The following is a 12,130-nucleotide window of genomic DNA, read 5'->3' as shown; positions in this document are numbered from 1 at the left end:
TATATGTATGTGTATACTATCTATCCATATCTGTATCTATATATATAATAAATGCGTGCACACACATATATATATGTATATCTATGCACATTTATAAGATTCATCCTGATGGGGAGTTTTTTATACTTTTCTCCTTAAAAGCCTCAACTGAAGGCAACAGAATTTCTCACATTACTCCAAGATGAGGTAGGTTGGCAACCCACACGCAGATTGTGTGGGGAGTCCCAGGCTAGTCGAAACCCCAGGTCAGACCCATGCATTAGCATCTTTATTTCAAGGAGTAGTTGTAGAGTCTCTACCTCCACACTGCAGCACCTACTCTAATTCTTGGCTTGGTAGGGTGGCTGAGATCCTTGCCATAAATGTAAGAAACAATGTGATTTTACAAAGGTACCATATTTACAGCCTTGTTCAGAAATGTCTCACTGCAAAACTAGCAAACCATAAATCACAGAGGAATTCCTTGCTAATTATTGATACTGATTAATAGTTTCAGGTCCAGGGCACATTGGCATGCAGGCAATCAAAGGTTTTTTCCCAGTGTATCCTGCCAGATCAACCCAAACAAGATCACAGAGGCTGCGTCTGTGCCCAAGAATAAAAGTGTATCCTGTACCCTGACTTGGCACAATTTAAATGCTAAATGGTGCCTAGCAACAGTAACTCCCAAACCTTGCTGAGGAGACCTGGTGAACCCTCCTCTCACCCATCCATGGTGTGCAGGACAGGCTCTCCTTGGATCTCTACCTTGCCTTGACAAAGTGGATAAAGAGTCCAGGTCAGCAGTGCAGGGAAGGACCGGGTATGGGTCAGCATGCGGAGTGACAACCAGGCAGCACCCGGGCCAGCAGATTACCGCACAAATATCCTTCCTCTTACTTCAGACCGGTTTAGCTCGTCATTTTAGAGGCAAAGACTACCTCAAATGAGCTTTGATCATCCATAATGGATCCTTTCTGACTGGTTGTCAACCTGAAAATTAAAATGGCTGGTTGAGAAAGCACAACAATGTGCTGCAGCAAGGGGAGATTTATCATTTGTTCTGACTAATGAAGACATCATCACCAGTGTAAATCAAACAGGCCAGATATCATTAGCCACTGATATTTTCCTTAAAAAGCAAAATGCCTTTGTCCACAAAAGCAAAAGCCAACATACAAATTTCAGTGTATTTGTTTTAGTAATGGCAAAACTAAAATTATTTCTTTCCTTTTCAGCAACACACTGGACATAGATGAAACCAACAGACGGTGCACATTTTTTAATATGATAAACAAAGATGTAAATTGAGGAGATAAAACAAAGATGCATTCATGAATACTAAGTTATTCCAATATTTAAATTAATTATATGCTTAAAGAGTGATTGCTTCTTTTTATCTTCTTCTAACTTACAAGCCAGAAAAGAGATCAAGATACACAGCTGGGCATTTATTAATTCTATTCTTCCCTCTACAATTAAACTTTAATCTCTTTCAAAGGACATTTGGGCTCTGTCCAATGCAGTTGCCACTTGAAGCAGTAATTAAAGGTAAAAGATATGAACACTACCTGTAGCAGCATTTTGGGGGAAATTTGGTCTCTGGAAGAAATACCCTTTACAACAAAGGAAGCAAAGGGTTTTATACAGTGGGTTATACACAAATTAGTTCTAATTGATGTTTCTACAAACAGAAAACTGGCTTTCCTTTTTGAAAAGCAACATCTGTGAAGTTTTATTTAAATATTTTACCTAATCTGAGTAGTCTTTAGAAAAATCAAGAAGCAAAATCCTTTAATGTCATTAGCCCTCAGCTGGGATTTATCATAAATAACCCTCTATAACTTAAAAGCTGATGTAAAACTTGCATAATCAAAACCAAGACTTCAATCACAAGTAGCAGGTTTTTAAATCCAAATGTTTATTAAAAGATCTGAACCCTTTCTTCTCACAATGAGGAAGAGTAGCATCAATGAAAAGTGGCACGGTTTCCCCCTCCCTGCAGACAAAGCGCCTGCTGTCAGTGGCTGCACACATCAGTCTTCGCCTTGGGCTGGGCAGCTCGATCTGTCTGCCTTCCCCTGGAGCTGAAATGCAATCCAGAAAGGAGGGATCTGTAATCATGCTACTGTGAAACATTAATATCTGCCAGGCCATGAGAAGCCATGGCTGCCTCAGACATCAAATTAGATCAATTGGCCATCTGGGGTGAACACATGGAAGAACATACAGGGAGCAGTGAGCAGCAATTAGTCTTCTGAGGGTTTCAAGAAGGAGACTAATCAGTATCACAGAGATCGCATCTATAACAGTACTACAGTTTGAATAACTTTTGCCTTTAATGAGATTTAAAAGCCCTAAACAAATAGGAATACCCACCTAACAAGGCAGCTATCAGTCTGAGCTAGCAGATACAGAGAAATACAGAAACCTTGACCAGCAGCCCTCAGCTGAGGGTGCTGGGAGCCTTTGTTACAGGCACTCAGCAATAAGGGCTGGTCAAGCACATTTTTAGCTGGTGCTGGGGAGAGGCCTTAGTAAGGGTTGGGCTCAGATCACAGACTACAAAATTAGCAGTTTGGACAGAAGAAGGGGTCCTCCTCTGAGTTCAAAAAAGCCTAAATGTTCTTGGCCATGGTAGTGACGTGCCACAGGACATATTGCTCTGTGTGGTGCTGGAGCAGTTGTCTGTGCCAGGACAGAGGGTGCAACATGGGTGCATTGATCTCAAGGCTGGAACCTGTCTGTGCTTTCAGGTGAGCTTTGGGCCAGCTGACCCTGACCTGTGCAAGGCCACCACGAGGCAGCAGTGGCAGCAGCAGCAGGTGACTCCCTGCTGCAGGGGACAGAGGCACATCTGCCAACCTGACCTGCTGCTGCAGAGGTTTGCTGCCTGCTGGGGACCTGGGTGTTGGGAAGGGCTGCCAGAGCTTGACTGACCCCCTGACTGCTGCTCCAGGATGCTCTTAATTGTAGGCACCAGTGACAGTGCTGGAGAATATCCAAAGTGTCTACTGAGCTCTGGGGGTGGCAGTCAGAGAGGAGGGACCCAGGGTTCTCTTCCCCCCTGCCAGCATGGATAGAGGAGAAGGTCTCTGATAATGCATGTCAGCTCCATTGGTTGTGGAGCTGGTGTTGGCAAAAGGATTCTTTTTTCTGTGGCCATTACACCCTGTCTTAGGATAAACATGTTCTTGAGCAGGGGTTAGGCCAGATGACCTCCAGAATTCCCTTCTGGCCTTAGCCTGCCTGTGATTCCATGAATATATCATAAAGTACAGCAGATATTATTCCGATTCCAGGTGAAAGATGCTTGTTTTCTGCAATTTTTGGCTAAAGCTATGTCTGGTAAAAAATGAGGCCTAAACTATGCTCCTGAAAAAAACACTGCCAGAAAAAGTTTGTATTTAAAATATGATAGAAAATAAATTATTTAAAACTCAGACTCAACAGTCAGCAGTTACATCCAGAACTGGACAGTTAGTCTAATTCCATTTCCAGAAAGGATACATAACTCTCTGCAAGGTTACCCAGTGGGAGATGAAAGAGCAAAAGCTGCTTCTCCCCCATCTTGAGCCTTTTACCCAAGTCCCTTCTACCCCAGTTCCTCTCTCCTCTGCTACAGGAGTTTTCTGCTACTCACAGGACAGCAGCTGGCAAAATTCTGCTGCCTGCCACCGCTGTCCCTCTACAGATGAGTGACAGAGTTACACCCCGCCTCCTACCTAGTTAGAGGGTTACAGACAATAAATGATAGCTGTGCACTAATAGTGAGGGCCAGGAAGTTTAGCTGGGATAAATGATCCTTGCTACCTCCTGGGGTGTTACTGAAAGCAAAAAGGAAGTAAAACTAAACAGGCCTATTAATTGTCCCCCTGTCTGGTGCCAGTCAGGTACAACTTCTCAGAGATTAGTAAATGACGCTGTAAATTGAAGTAGCTAAGTAAAGAGTCATCTCTCAGTAGCAGGGATTTGGCAGAAAATATCTTTTTATAAAAGTAAAGGTAAAAAGAGACCTCACATCTCTGAATATAAGGCTACCTATTTCTTTTGATCCCAGCAAAAACTTGGGACCACTTCTATATTATTTTAGAATAGAAGAGCTAGCTTGATATTGTTTCTGAATGAGCTGGTAGAAAATAACGAAACACATAATGATATCAATTTACACTCAGATTCTAGCAAAATATAAATATTGAATTTTATGTCTAATTGCCACTTACTCATTGCCTCATAAATTAGAAACTGCTATTCAGTAGCAAACCATTTGCTTAACATGGTGCTGCACATTTTATATCAAACAGTTGTGGGCTTCTTTTCTTCCCCTAATTTGGTTAAAATATATAGCTCCCTTTGGAATTGTTAGATTAATTTGGTTTGTTTTATAGTTTGGATGTGAATGGCTCACAGTCCATAGGGTCTAGCTTTCCCTTTTATAAATAATTCCCTTTTTATGGTGCAATTAGGATGCACTGTGTTTTTGCAACGCACCTCAGAGGGAAGCATGACAAATGGGAAGTACTAAAAGTTCTGTTGCTTTTCCTCCCTGACACAAGCAGAACCTCAAGAATCCAGGATAAGGACTATAATGATGCTTTTGCATATATTGAATTCACAGTTTCTACTGTGTACCATAATTTTTATTCTGGTGCTTTACTATGCCATTGCATTAGTACTTGATGTTTACCTCTGTCAAGGAGCTTCTCAGAATCATCTATTTATCTATGCAAGCACAGATCAATACAAGCATTTTGTAATGATTTTGAAGCTATTTCTGTGAATGTTAACAGGTGTTTACAAAATATATACAGATATTTACACTATATTCAACTCATGACCAAAACTGAATTTATGGCAAGATAAAGATAAGAACATGAGAGTCCTTGTAACTTACAATAACTGCACAAAAGATGATGAGATGTTGTGGGGGTTTTAAGTGAAGGTTTTTAAGTGAATTACAGCTGTACCCATTCTAATGGATATTTTTATTCTTTTGCCTATATGGAAGATGTATAGCTGAGATACCCTCAAGGTACTTGTAAGCCATTTCACCAAACAATTTATTTTTCACAAAGAAAAAAGAAACAAATAAACAAACAAAACCACAAAAAACAACCAAAAACCACAAACAAACAGACAAAAAAAGAACACCCAACAACAAAAAATAAACACAACCAACCCCCAGCTCCTTTATGTAAAGGAACACACATATACACAAAAACAAGCTCCTTTATGAAACAGATCTGTGTGAAAAGGCTTTGTACCAGGCTTTAAATAATGTATGTAGAAAAAAATAAGGAAAACAGAGACATTTTAGAGTAAAAAAGGTTATTTGTTACAGTGCCCAGTTATCGTTCCTTCTTTGGTAAAATCTGCAAACAATTTTCTTCACTGCTATGTTATAGCAATGAATGTGCTAATGTGAAGTCTTGTTGAAAATGTTCCCATGGCCATTCTGCCATTCTCCCCTCTTGCCTGTAAAAGCTACAATTACAAAACCACAAAAGGAAAACAGCATCTCATGACAGAGGTAAACAATCACACATTTTACATACCAAATACATACAGTGTTCTTTTTCATTATTCCAAATTTTTTTCAAAAATTTTAAATAGTGAGCAAAAAAATGCATTTGAATCCATCTGCATGCTGTTAACAACATGCAAACAGAAAGATGAACTACTAACAATAAATAAATACATAATTTGTAATGAAGTGTTCAGTTTGTACTCTTTCAGAAATGCATCAGCTTGTCGAAACCATGAAATCACCAGTCAGACATTAAGAAATAAAGTCACAATTAATATTCAATTTGAAAGAAAAGTAAACCCAGTTTATATATCATTTGCTACATTAAATGAATCTACATTCATCTCATGAAAAATCAGAAAAGCACAAGTGCTGATGTTTGTCTGTTCCCGTTTACAATTGTATTACTGTTCACACTCTAGGCAGGCATAAAAGAGTGAACAAGTGAAAGAAATGGAAATGGCTTGGGGTCAGATTTGTTTTGGCATACAAGGTGGGAAGCAAATAGCAGCGATGTGTCACTTTCCCAGATCTCGCCCTAATAAGGGCCCCTTGCCTCTTCCAGGGGAGTACTCAAATTTCATAAGACATGTAAAATATTCATTAGACATTATTGTTTGTATAGCCAACTCTGTGAATTAAGTTCTCCAAACCTGTAGGCTCTTCAGATGAACTCTACTCCACCCCAGGTTCTCACAAACACACACACACACAGAGAAAACAAAAACAAAAACAAAAATGAGAAAAGGTGGGGGAAGTAGTTATCTGCTCTGTAAGATTCTGGGACTATCCAAAGTCATCAGGACCACATGAAGACAACCCAAACTCCCCCCAAGCTAATGGGAAACTGTTGTCCCATTAGATTTTCTGATTGCTCCTCAGTCAACTTTATTCAACCACAATCAATATATTTAGAAGATGAGAATAACACTGCCTATGGCAGGATTGGTACTAGGGCATCAAATAGTTTTTTACAAGCAGTTTCTTAAGAGTGAGAGTTTTGAGTTCCCACCTGCACTCTTCGACATCAGACAGAAAACAGGTCCAACTGTGCTTGGAAATGCTGTCTTGAAATCTTAAGTCAGAAGGGATGCAAAGCCTTGGGAGAGTCCACTGTTAACCTTGAAAGAGAATATTTCATTACCCAGGCTTGGCTGGCACCTCATCATGGAAAGTCTGATTCTACCCTTTGAGCATCCCCTGAAGCTCGATAAGAAATATCCCTATATATTTACTGTACTCATGTGCTTTGAGAATGCATATCCTCATATTTTCTTCTCTAATTTTATTCCTCTCACTGTCTGCTCATATATTTGTGTGTGTGTGTGTGTGTGTGTGTGTGTGTGTGTGTGTGTGTATATTTAGGCATGCTCCTCACCTGATTACCAGAGGCTTCCAATTTATTTTCTTTTATTGTCAACTTTAATTTTTTACTTTTTTTTTTTTTTTTGCATAAATGCAGAAAGAGAGTTCATGAAGAGAAGAATCCCTAAGGACTAAAACAAGGGCTTTACAGTGTGCAGAGAACCTGGGAAAGCAAATCTGGCTAACAGAGGATGCACACTCTGTTAATATACTTGTTTCAATAATGCTGAAGATACACTGCTTGGAACTGAGCAAGTTAATTTTTGCTGGATTTTCCTTTTGTTTTGTTTAATTTATATTATTTTTGTTACAAAACAAAAAAAAAGAAATCCATCAAATTGAAAATCATCACACCACCGAAGAACTGTGGTAAACAAAAATACCTCTGAAAACAAGCACATAGGAATGGGAGTATGTAATTTTTTAAAAATAATATGTTTGTTCTCTTAATACAAAAATTCCTTTTTGTGAAAATGACAAATATAAAGGGTTTTTACTATTTAAAATAAGAACCTGATCTCTATATGCACTTGTGGACAGCTGTGTGCCTTATTCCTATGACTGCCACTGTGGACACTATGAAAAATAAAGGAAGCATGCAGGGAGCAAGTAAAATCATGCTACATATTCATACAGTATGAAAACTAATCTTTTTTTTCTGCTTCACAGTGCTGTGTCTTTCTCCTTTATGCATTTTTATTAAGCTCTCCAGAGAAGCCATTGCCTTCAGTTGATCTTTATGTTAGTGAACACATTCTCAGAGCTTAATAAGTAGTCAGGGATGCTGTGCAGATTTGTGGCTCACAGTGAGAGGGCAGCTCAGAAGGGGAGTGTGTAGAGATGTGAAAAAGCTGTTCAGAAACTGAAAACTCTGTGGACTGGGGATGTGTGAAGAGGCTGCATTCTTAGTTTACATTTGGGTGAATACGATGCCCCAAGAAGAAAACATCAAGAATTTCTCCATGTGCTGAAAAATACTGAGAAGTTGAGAGGAGAAACAATGGCCTATGAAAAAGAGGAAGATAAAGATTTTACTGAACTACTTATGAAATTATTAATGTTGTACAAAAGCATTTCAAAAATTTCTATTTTTGGCAGGTTTTTCCCATGCAGCATGGACACCATCAGTAGAAACACAGGCTTTTTGTGTTTCCTAGTTGAATGAGAAAAATAAAATCTTCTTTCCCTTGTAAACAAAAATACTTTTCCTGTCCTTTTCCGTAATTTCAATGGGGAAATGGCCTCATCTCACCTGTACACAAAAATCATGCTCCTGGGAAGCAATGGCAACAGCACTGCAAAATGCTCAACCATGAGACACGTTCATGTCCCTGAAACACAAAACCACAGGAGATTCAAGCTGTATCTGTATTGATCCTGATGGCATCAGGCAGCCTCTACACACACCGGGCTTCCTAATGGAAAACCACTGAGAAACATCAATGACGTGAAACAAATTTTGTTCCACTGCCATCTTTCAAAAGAGAAGACAGACTGCAACACAGTAGAAAAAAAATAAATTTTGAGAAGAAAATTGAAACAGACCCAAAGATGTAAAATTTCTTTTCATATTTTAGACTCAAAAATCTATCATTCAGTTTGACAGTTGTACTCAAATAAAACAAATATATTTATTTTTAACCCTCATACCTGCATTGATCTAAGACCATCCTTGTCCACAAAAAACAAAAAGCGCCAGAAAATCTTCAGAGGCAAAATGCATCAAGAGGTCATACTGTTATTTAATGTGTTGTATTACCTTATCACAACATCATAATGAATCCAGGATGTATAGTCATATTCAGGACCCAGTAATGTGAAATCAAAGATCACGTCACAATCTCTCAGCTATGCTCTCCTCTGCACCTGTACCAGTAAGTGGATGTGCTTTGCAAGGCAGGCTTTTATGATTACAGGGTGGAGAGAAAGCTCAACAACAGTAACAAATTATGAAGTGGCTTTTGTAGTACTTCAAGAGGCAGGAATCTCTGAAATTCACTCCTGATATCATTGTCTGACACAGCCTCAAATCCTCTTAGTCTCCACTCCTCAGATCTGAAGATATAAGTGGTCAATGTAGAAATAGCATGAATGGTTATGTGGACAGCTAAACAGATGAATAAGAAGGGAGCTCTTCTGCTGGATTTTGTTGTAGTAATTTTTCTGGCTTGTTACTGGACCAGGAAGCAGGATAGGTTTGGCACTGTGAGAGGAGTCATTTAGAAAGTTAAAATTGCACAGTTCATTTGAACACAAGCATGATAAATTTCACAAGATTTTTATGGCTGTTATGATGTGCAACCCTCAGCTAGGAGTAAATCTGTCCAGCTCCTCAGTGTTTTTTGCAGAGAGCATGCCTCTTCCTTGGCTCATTCAACAGACAGCCTCAGTGCTTATAACTGTGCAATAACACAGGTTATTTTTCAGATTACTTTCAAAGTCAATACAGTATTCTAGCCATGCCTGCACCTTTTTTTCTTTTTTTCTTTTTTCTTTTTTTCAGAAATAACTAAAATGGAAATTTCTGGGGAATATGACAGTATTTGAGAAGGCAGTTGTAAGCAGGTGTGAGATTGGCATTTTTCATAACAATTAAAATCTTATTTCATATTTGAAAATAAATATTCCTTTTGCTTTTACCAGCAGTGTCTTTGAAGCAGATCATATATATACAACGTCTAAATTCTAAACACCCATTGTGGATGCAACACATGATAAGAAACCTGTGAAATATCTCTCTATTCCTTCAGAAAAAAAAATAAAAACAAAAGCAAACAGATCCTTATGGGACACGGAAAACCCTGACATGCTGTGTGAAGGTCCTGGCACAATGCTTTTTCTTCTAGCCCTTTCTTTTTTTAACCCAAGATAGGAACACAAGCCTGAGGTAAATTGTTGTTCAGTGAAACTGGATTTTGTTTTGAGCTCTGAGTGTTTTTCTATTAGTCTCTCTTAGTGCATGACTGCAGGTGCTGTGTACGTTCATTTTATCTCTCCATGTGGCTAGCTGCAAGCTTGAAAATCTTGATCTAGACACATCTCTGTCCCTGCAGCATATTAACAAGAGTGATTGCCAGTGGTCTAACGTTTACCTTTTTTTTTTATAGGGAGAGTGACAAGGGAGATGACACAGTGAAGAGTGAGAAAGTGCAAAAAAAGCAGGAAAGAAAGCTTACCAATCTCACTCATAATCTGAGACTGATGTCAAAACAAATGTCTGGTGAGTGAAAAGGAGGAGGTTTGCCATTTCACTCCAAATCTAGTAGTGTTGTAGTCTGTCTTGATGCTGTGATGTGTGGGTCCACACTCCCCAGAGCCCTACATTTGCAGGAATATCTGTCTGTAAGCATCAGTTTCCCTTTCAACAGCACACATTTGCTCTGTGTTGCAGTGAGAGTGGGCATGGGCATCTGAAAAGAGTAAAATCTGTCTCTTTGGCACATAAAATCTTGTGGTTTTCCCACTAGACAGTATTTGAAGTATTTTCCCTACACCCATCCATCTAATTCTTCTTCCTTTTTTTGCACTATTATTTTCCCCATTATGATGACCAGCACTGTGAAACATGGTAACAAGGTTTTTTTTACTAGTGATACCCCAACAGGAACATCCTTGTGACTCCTGGAAAAACTTGCAAAGTTTCTTTGTTCTGTGAGACTTAAGTTACAGCTAACATAGCAGCCAGGAGAGGTGCTTCAGGGAAATGACAGTTAAAAGCATTGTCTTACATTAGTTTATGTCCAAAAGCCTGAAGTTAAATAAACAGAGAGCTTCAGAAAAGATGAAGAGACTTTAACTCCAGAGGACTGGACATGAAATTGTAAAAGCTCTGGCACATCATACCTGTTTTACTTTGCATGTGACCCTCACTTTTCATAGCATTTAATACCACTGATTTGTTATTTTCGCTAAAACTCTGTTAGAAACACATTTAGAGTATTGATATCTGTAGATGAAATTCATGTCCCAGTTTTGTGCCTCATTATGAAGAAATGTGATATGACAGAAATCTTGAATCCATTGTTATTTCACCTATTTGCCATTAAAAATAATCATGCCCTCCCTCCAGATCCTTTGCAACTTCATGTGTCAGATAAACTATCAGGAAGAACAGTACCCACAATATGAGCAAAACAAGAGTGACAGAATCACCACCTATTACTTGAATTCATCTCTCCTAATTATCCTGATTTTAACTGTTTCTACTCTGACATTCATTAATTATACATGCATTGCTTCTGAATTTCTAAATTTAATGTCTACATACTTTTTATTGTTGAATCAAGTAGTTTTATGAGGAAACACTGGGTATTTGAAACTATACTACAGACAGTGATTCTATTTGTTTTGGTAAAATGTGTATTTCTTTTGTAAACCTATTCATTCCATTTTGGTTTTAATGAAATATTTTTTAAAATTCCTTCAAGAAATGGGATTATATTAAGGATATGTATAAAATGAGTTATATCTTGTGTATTTTTCCTTTGGTAGAAAGCATTCTGATACTCAAAAGATATTTGGTGCCCCTCTCTCACCTGTATACTGGAAACTCTGTGCTTTGCCTCCAGATTTCACTTTCTCCAGTTTGCCATTCTCTTCAGACTCTTACTATCAGTGATATGAAATGCTGCGCACTGATAGGTATTGACAGGTCCTGATTAAAATTCATTTCACATCGCCTGCTATTACTTCAAAGGAACAAAGATCTTTATTTGAAAGAAAACCTACTTTTTCTTTGAGGTGCTGAGCATGAAAACTGTGTCTTTGTTTGATAAGCAACATCTGATGATTCCTCTCTTTTTAACTCAATGACTGGTCACTACTGAAAATCTGTAAAAGCTGGATTTTGGTTTTGTCACATCCAGATGCTGTTGACAGCTAACAAACCTCTATTTGGAAAGCAGTGCTTATCCTTACCAATTTCCTAAGGCAGAAGAAATAGAAGAAAGGTACCACAGCTTGAGGCACAGAATTTGTTTTCAGGCTAGCTCTGTATATTTTAACTCAAGAGAAGCTGTTTCATTTCAATGCAATTTTCTTCTGTTCATGACCGTTTAGAACCTGGTAGTTAAATCTTGTACCCCTTTCATTCTGCTTGCAAGTTGCATGTAAACTTCCAGTAACTTTCGCCTCCTTCTGATTCTGAGCAAGTCCAAGTCAATTTTGCATTACAGGCACATGGGACCAAAATGGAAGACAATAAAAAGCTTGTCATCTGAAACTGATCTGAACCAAGTAAATCCAAACAGAACACTTTGT

Source organism: Pseudopodoces humilis, chromosome 4 (genome assembly GCF_049639895.1).
Source record: "Pseudopodoces humilis isolate 2021_Gansu_Grassland_sample_001 chromosome 4, ASM4963989v1, whole genome shotgun sequence".
Classification (NCBI taxonomy): Eukaryota; Metazoa; Chordata; class Aves; order Passeriformes; family Paridae; genus Pseudopodoces; species Pseudopodoces humilis.
The sequence above is the reverse complement of the archived record's forward strand: the minus strand, read 5'-3'. Positions refer to the sequence as shown.